The sequence below is a fragment of the Apis dorsata genome, unplaced genomic scaffold (assembly GCF_000469605.1).
Source record: "Apis dorsata unplaced genomic scaffold, Apis dorsata 1.3 scaffold_19, whole genome shotgun sequence".
Classification (NCBI taxonomy): domain Eukaryota; kingdom Metazoa; phylum Arthropoda; class Insecta; order Hymenoptera; family Apidae; genus Apis; species Apis dorsata.
In genome coordinates, this window is record NW_006263321.1 from 707,989 (window position 1) to 716,260 (window position 8,272).

General features: G+C 26.5%; 1 protein-coding gene across 1 annotated transcript in view; it reads left to right on the forward strand.

The window, feature by feature from the left end:
• Positions 1–186: 186 nt before the first annotated feature.
• The window catches only part of LOC116185480, a 23,344-nt gene continuing 15,258 nt past the window's right edge, over positions 187–8,272 (forward strand). The window contains exon 1 of the transcript XR_004150330.1: positions 187–575. The gene's annotated coding sequence lies outside the window, so the exon portion shown is untranslated. The remainder of the gene's footprint in view (positions 576–8,272) is intronic.

Sequence of the window (8,272 nt, forward strand, 5' to 3'; positions counted from 1 at the left end):
GAATTTATATTCATATATTTTTATAAAATAAATTTGAAAGATATTTGATATATATTTTATATAAATATTCTATTTTTATTTTGTTTTAAATTTATATAAATAGTTTATTGAAATTTTATTTTATGATATATATTTTATACATTTTTTGAGAATTGCAATGAAATTTATATTTTCTTTCACTTTATATGTAGCGGATTGGACTTATTATATGTAGCGCCACCTTTGAGTAGGTTGCGAATCACATTATTAGTCAAAACAATCGCCGAATTCAGGATCTATTTTTAGACAGCACGCACTAAGCTACAATACTTTACCATTTTTCTTGTGCATCGAAAAAAAAGAAAAGATAATTTTGGTGTTTTGCTTAAGTGTCTTTCAATTTCGGGAAAGTTCAACGCCCTCAAGATAATTGTGACAAGAGAGCGACCGGCCATGTTTATATCGTGGTGAATTTTAAGCTAGCGGCCCGTAATCTACAAGTAATATTCCACGTGTACTTGTTCAATTCTCGTGTCGTGTACCGTACGTCCAGCACGGTGTCTAAGGCTTTTGCGAGATGGAATCTAGCGAAAGAGGTGAGTATATGTGCATATAAATAAAATCATGACAATATTGAGCCTCTGACACAAATCGCGACCTGGGGGCAATGGCAGTGTCAGGGTCGAAACGGAACTAGTTCAGTGACCGCATTCGCGGTATTTGACCGCGATATTAGCGATGAATTTCTTTTTGGAGTTATCTTCTATTCATCTTGAACTCTTTATGATTATAACATTTGTCTTTGGAATAGCCTTCCTGTGAAAATTACTCTTTCAGTCAAATCTATGTCATGTATCTGACTTTTGATCTTGACTGTACTTTTCTCTCTTGATTCAATTCTTACGCATATCATATAATATATAAAGATAGAAGTAATTTAAGATGGAAACATTACTTTTAATATTTATTGATAAATTTTTGGAATATTAATTTTTAAATGATCCTATATTTTTTGACAGTGTTCGATAAATAAAATTAAAAAATATTTGAATATTGAAAATTTTTATGTCTAATCTAATCTTATATCTAATGTAATTTAGCTCAAATTCAACTAAAACTTAACCTAACAAAAAAATATAATCTAGAACTCTAACCTAAACTTAAATTTTCTTACAAATATAACATTGAGATTATTATTTTGTAAATGTATTCATTTGTACTAAATCTATAATGTAACTTTTGAAACAAAAGTTATTTTTGAATTGCAAGTTTTTTTCATTTAAAACTGATATTTTTGAACATTATTTATCGAGAACTGTCAGAAAAATATAGGAACCAATCCAAAATTTGTTATTTCTTTGAAGTTTAGTCTTTTTTTTATTTATAAATAATCGATTATTAAAAGGGATGTTGCTTATATTTTATGTTTTTTTAATATTTTTCTTTGAGATAGCAAAGAAAGTCAGATAGCTACATTCAATATTACGCAATAATATAACATGTCTCTAACCTAGATAATCTCTCGTATGTATAGTGAATTGAAACCGCTTGACAGAGACACGTGAGAATTATTATCTCTCGACTGAGTCCGGCATGTGTTGCAATGTGGCGACACCTGTCGACTATTTGTGCACGTCCTACCTCAAGCTAGTGCGAATTAACCCTCTTTGTTTTTGTTGCCCTTCAACCCTTTTATAGATGAATAGAGTAATGTAACGAAATAAACTATTTTTCTATTTAATAATAATCAAGATCAAATCAAATTAATAAATCAAATTAATAATCAAATTAATAAATTAGATAAAATATTGTATCAAAAAAATAAATATTATATCAAAAAAATTAATTAAAAATTAATGTTTAGAGGAAAAGTTTGGAGAAAAATTCGATTAATTGTGCAATAAACTATAATTTGTTTTTTCACATGTTTTTTATTTATTCTATTATTAATATTTTGATAATAAACATTAATATTAAAAAATTGTTAAATATAAAATTGATATATATTTTGATTATAATATTAAAATATATATTATAATTAATTTTATTTTATTTTGTATATGTTTTTTAAATTCAAATGAAAAAGGTTATAAAATGCATTATTCAGTTGAATATTAATAAAAGTATATATATTATTTTTAAAGATAAACTTATACATACATATGCTATTTGAATTATATTTAATTCAAAAATAATTTTTCATCAAAGTTTTTATCAATATCTTTTTATTTTATTGAACTTTAATAAAATATTTTTGAAATGGATGATTAATAAAATATAATGATTGTAGAAGCATACACTCCACAACATACTTTGAATATTATTGGAGACATTATTTTTCTTTTTTTATCTATTCTTTTTTTTTTATCCATTTTTTTATTTCTTTTTTTAAAATCCTTTTCTTTCTTTGTTAGACTCTTGTTATATAAATTCAAGGACAAACATGATTGCACTCTCTTTCTTTATCTTTCTTTTTGTTTCTTAGTTGTTTCTTTCTACTTTATTTCTGTCCGTGCCGGTAACACCGCCTTCCTAACCTGTCTTTTGTTGTCTCTTCTTCTCTTTTTTTCTTTTTATTTTTCTAGTATGCAATCTCGTATTTTTTTTTTCTTTTCTTATATATTCTTCTTTTTTATTATATTGGATTGTATATGTTATGTATTCCTTTCTCATTGTGCTTTAATTTGCATTGCAATTGGATGCTGATCTTTCTTGGAACATACTTTTAAACATACTTAGTTGAATAATTTACGTTAATTTTAGTTGAATAATTTGAAAAAATGTATTCTAGTTAGTTTTTAAAGAGAGATTATGCTTTTTATTAGGATTATTAGGATTATTAGGATATTTAGGATTCTTTTTTGTTTAATTTTTGAAAAGATATACTTCAAGATTAATTGTGTAATTTATACATAAATAGAACATCCGTTCATTTCTAAGAGAAGATAAAAAAAAATAAACACAGATGGACTTATACTATATATTTTATCCTTATGATTAAATAAAAATTATATAATTTTTTAGAGACTAGTTTTAAATAGAATTTTTTGCATTTCCGAATGCACAACTGAATAGTACTTCTGTTCAAATTTTATTCTATTAAAATTTTTATCTAGCTATGAATAGGAAAAACGAGAAAAATATTTAAAATTACAATTCATATTCACCAATATTTTTTCATTTATACAATTTATTTTTATAATATATATCTAATTATTCCACAAATTACCAATGAAATAAATTTTTTGATCTTATTTCATCGATATACTCAAATATTTATGGACGATAATATAAATGTTATTGAGTCGCGTTATATTGAACGCGAATCACAAGAATGGATAATCGATGACCTTGCATGAGATTATGCTCGTCCATCGGGTATCATACGATTTCGTCGTTCTCGGAAATAGAATTGCACGAATTCCCTCGTTAGTGAGAATTACACGGCGAATTAGATCCTGATTTTTTTAAGATTGTTGATGAATCTTAAATTAACGCTGAATCGTTTTTTAATGTGAAATCTTCTTTTAAAAACTTTATTTCTCTAGAAATCTTCCATGAAAAAAATTTTAAATCGTTCGACCAACGTTTTTCTTTCTCATTATCTTAGTCAATTTTCTATAAAAAATCAATTTTAAAATCATCATATTTTCCCATGATTTAAAATATTTTTTGTATCTGTATGTTCATAAAAATAATCCTTGAAATTGTACGTTTCGAGGATGCGATACAATTGCCAGGATGTCCTGACCCGATACGGGGAATCGAGTTGGACTATCTAAACGGGCGAACGTGCATGTCCGCCCACACTTGAAGTTCTATCTTGTTAATTGGCATGGAAAACGTGTAATGGAATCCATAGTTAGCCGTAGTTATTACCGGTTCGAAATTAAATGCAACGGAGTATACGCTATCCTTGTAAATTGGCGAAGCTCAGGCTTTAGAAATTGACGCCTTCGTTTGAAACTGGTCGAAACAATGCCAGGATCGCGTTTCTGTACCAATTCCGTAATGATGTTTGCTGAATGACGAGTTTAATGACGATTGATCTGTTTTCAGAATGAATCCGTTTCAATAATAAATTTTTAATCTTTGCATCAATACTTGAGTAATCTTCTGAAATAAATGTTTCTTATTTAATCCTTCAGGTTTCGAAAGGAAGAAATTAAATCTCTTATAATTATTCTTCGATGATTGTTTTTATTTGACTATTTTAATGAAATGGAATGGAATTAACGATCTAACCTGTTACATTTTCTTAATTATTTTAATTTCGAAAAGAAATCATTTTCTTAAATATTAAATATATTAAAATTTGAAATCATTTGAACAAATCATTCATCGTTTCTTTATACTCAACGATGAACAACGTTTAAAAAAAAAAATCTAAAAATTTTTTTTACTTCTCGGTGTAAGGTAAGAGACCTGTTTGCTCTTCGATACAGATGATAAGATTATCCCGCGATGAAGTCACGGTACAAATAAAGATAGGTCGTTATTGAAAAAATGAGAAAAAAATGAAAAGAGAAAAATAAAAGAAAGTTAAAAAAAAATGAAAAAGAAAATATAATTGCGGCGATACGTTTAACAAATTGCTCAAGATCGAGACGATGTTTCAACAATTGAAGAAAGGAACTTCCAGATAGATGGAGCCATAGTCGATAGTTTTGATCGCTCGTTTCGCGTGGATTATACGCTTGTCTCATTTTTGATAAATATGCACAAGTTCGTCTCTCTCTTTTTCTCTCCTATTTCGAAATATAAATAGACGAGTGCGAAGAGTTTATTGATCGCGATGCATTCAAGGTTTTGCAACGACAGTGCGCGATTATGTAAGCTATGCGTGCAATTATTGCGTTGTGGTTCAAATGTTTCTTGGGGACAAGTGTCTGTATTCGATAAAATGATAAATTCAGCATAAAAAACTATTTCTTCTTAAGAATTTTCATTTTTATAACTATTCTCTTAAGGATTTTTCTAGATAGAAGGATTTTTGATCGTTTTTTTTTTTTTCTAAATTTTTGTTTAACTTTGAAGATGTATTATTAATTTAATTATTTGAGATTGAAGAAAAATAGTGATTGTAGAATTATTGCGTGTTAGATGTGAGAATCGGAATTTTTAATTGTATGAATAAAGAATTATGAATAGATATTTGCAGGAATCATTTATCTGCTAGTTTCAAATTGTCATATTGTAATTTTATGTAATTATTATAACTTTGTGTATAATCAATATACGACTTATTATTTATATAATAATGATAAGTAATTATTTCTTATTTAACAACAACGTTGTTGAGAAGATATATGCATAATTACATCCTATCTTAAATAATTCTAATTATTTTTTAATTGTTATGCGTTCATCTAGTGAAATTTATGTTTCTGTAATGTAAAAAAAATGTTCGTCATTCTAGTATTTTTCCATAGCTTGAATCAAGTTCTACAGTTCGCGTGAATTGACCATTTCAATCATTCATGTTTAAAGCCCAAGTTGCCGCGAATTCGTGGAAAACTCCTCAGTTTGACTTCGATCTTAATCACATGATATTAAATTACTTCGTTCGAAACCGATTTTCTTTCCTTTTTTTCTCGAAATTTATCAGGATTGAGTTTTTTTTATTTTTATTTTGTTATGTACATATCAATCTTCGATATATGTTCTTATAATTAGGCCAAGTGGATATCTTGTTTCGATAAAGTAGTTAGTTTACGCAATACGTTAAATTTAATAAAAGATCTAATGATAAATAGTAAAGTTGTTATAATAAAACGATACTTCACTTATTTCATTAATCAATTCTTTGAAAAATTCGTTTGATTTAAAAACGATAGATAAGAATATAAATTAAATGTAACACTTAATAAGAAAAAAAAAAATAAAAAAACAAAGAAAAAGAATCGATTCGTTTGCATAAGTGTACATCGTGCATATTTTTATCGTTTCTTATTCATCCATTTTAATTACTTTAAATTATCGAATGAAATATTACTAAAATATCGAAAAAAAAAAAAAAAAAGTTCACAATTATTGTTGGTTATAATTGAAAAGGATTTTGAAACTTTCGTGAATTTTTATATTTTTTACGCTTCCAAGCTTTCGAGGTTACATTCAATTCGTTTTTCAACAAAAAGACAGATAATCTTCGATATAAATTAAATCACGAAAGGAAAAAAAAAAAAAAAAACTTTGGCCTTTCAATTGTCCTTGCGTAGAAATTTTCAGATTTCAATGAAACTCAACTTTTTTTTTTTTACTTTGCGCGTTACATCACCGTTGCAATTTTTATCGGTGTATATGGTCAACCAGTATCGCTTTTGCGATAAATTTCATCGTTTCTTGCTCTCATTTCGCGCGGGAACATGACCTGTGTAGCCATTAAAGTCGCCGGAACTAATAGCCGTTGCATACATTTCTTAAGGGGCTTCGTTTTAAAAAGCACAGTCGGTGTAAAGCAATTTATAACTTCCAAACGCGTGAATACATTCCCTGCCGGAGGAACTTACATTGGGAAATGAATATCCAAAAGGGGAAATACGAATTGAAAGTGCATTATAGTTAGAACGAGATCGTTCGTATGATTCGTATTTTATGATTGCTCAAAATACGAACAATTATTTAATTTCATCGTTTTAAATATTTCTTTAAAATATATTGTTTTGAAAAAAATGTCTGGAAAGGAATAGAAATATTTTTATGTAATTTGATTTAAAAAATTCTATTCAATTATAATTAGGTTTTTTTTTATTAAATATTATTATTTCTTTTTTATTAATTTTCATAGAATAACAAAATCAAACTTTTTTTTTTTTTTTTTTGATAATAACTTTATGTTAATAATAACTTAATCACTATAATTAAGTTACGTTGTGCACGATAGTATTTAAGCGATGATTTGTTTAAGATTTGAACTGATAACTGGCATTAATTAATAATAATAAATCAATAAAATCAAAGTTTATTTATATATTTATTCATTGAAATTTGAAATTTGTCCGATTTTTGTCAAATTTTTTCCTTGATAGTCGCATTGGTTTATATTCATGACCAACTCAACGCCTCGATACATGTATCAAATCGAATAAAAGAAGAAAAAAGACATTTTAAAGTATATATAACGATAAAACGACTTATTACGCGACACTTCGACGATAAGAGTATTCTATATGACACAATTGTTTTTAATGGAAATTTTTTATCTGAATTTCTGTCTTTTTCTTTCATAATCTCTTATTTTTAATTTTTATTATTCATTTTCCGTGATTGTTGATCAATGGTAATGTAACTATTAGAGATTTAATCTTTTAAGAATAATTAAGTCATGGAAAATTTTTTTATACTTTATGAATAAGACTTATTCGATGAAAAATTCATAGAAGAATATTGGAATTTTTTTTTTAAATAACTTTTAGAGTTTTATATATATCATTATTAGAAAAAATAAAAGTATAATTAGATTTTAAGAAGGAGGATTTCATTTTTGAATGTTCTATTTTTATGGTAACAATTTTCTGAATTGAAGTATTGTTCGATCTTCCAAAGTATTTATCGAAGATATTCAGCCAAATCGTTAAATATACATTCCAAAAATGCATGATTTTATAACATCGAATAAAATAGACGAATTATGCGATAATATGATTTCTTGAGATATTTCAAAAAGAAATATTTTCTCAAATGTTATATTTATAAAATAAATTTTTATATAATAATAAATATTTTACATAATATTTCTTATAAAAAGCAATATAATACGAAAAACTATTCCTCCTCACTAATTCCAAGGAAATCCTAAATTTTCTTTTAATGCTATAAGAAATAATCACACTTTTTCTCAGTTACAATTCTAATTTCAATCTCACAATTCTTTTATACTTTTGTAATTTCAATTTTAACATTTAACATTCATCTCGATGTTGAAAATAATATTATATTTAATTATTTAGCCATAAACTAATTTGTTCTCGATAAAATTAGTCTTAAATTTTATCGAGAACACGTCTATTTAAAAAATCAATTACGCTGCAAAAAAATATACTCGGTTTCTATGGATTATTGAATGGAAGAAAGAAAAATTTGACCAAAAAAATCCAATCCAAAAGATTACTTCAATTAATATCAATGATAAATTCGTTTTCCTTTGTTTCATCGTAGAAAACACCGGTTATTTACGATCGAGCTGGTACGTGTTACTCGATGTGTGATCGAAAGTGGCGGTCGCGATAAAACGAGCGAGGGAACGGCTTCCCACAGAGCGGTGCAGAACTTTTACGTAACACACCGGCTAGAC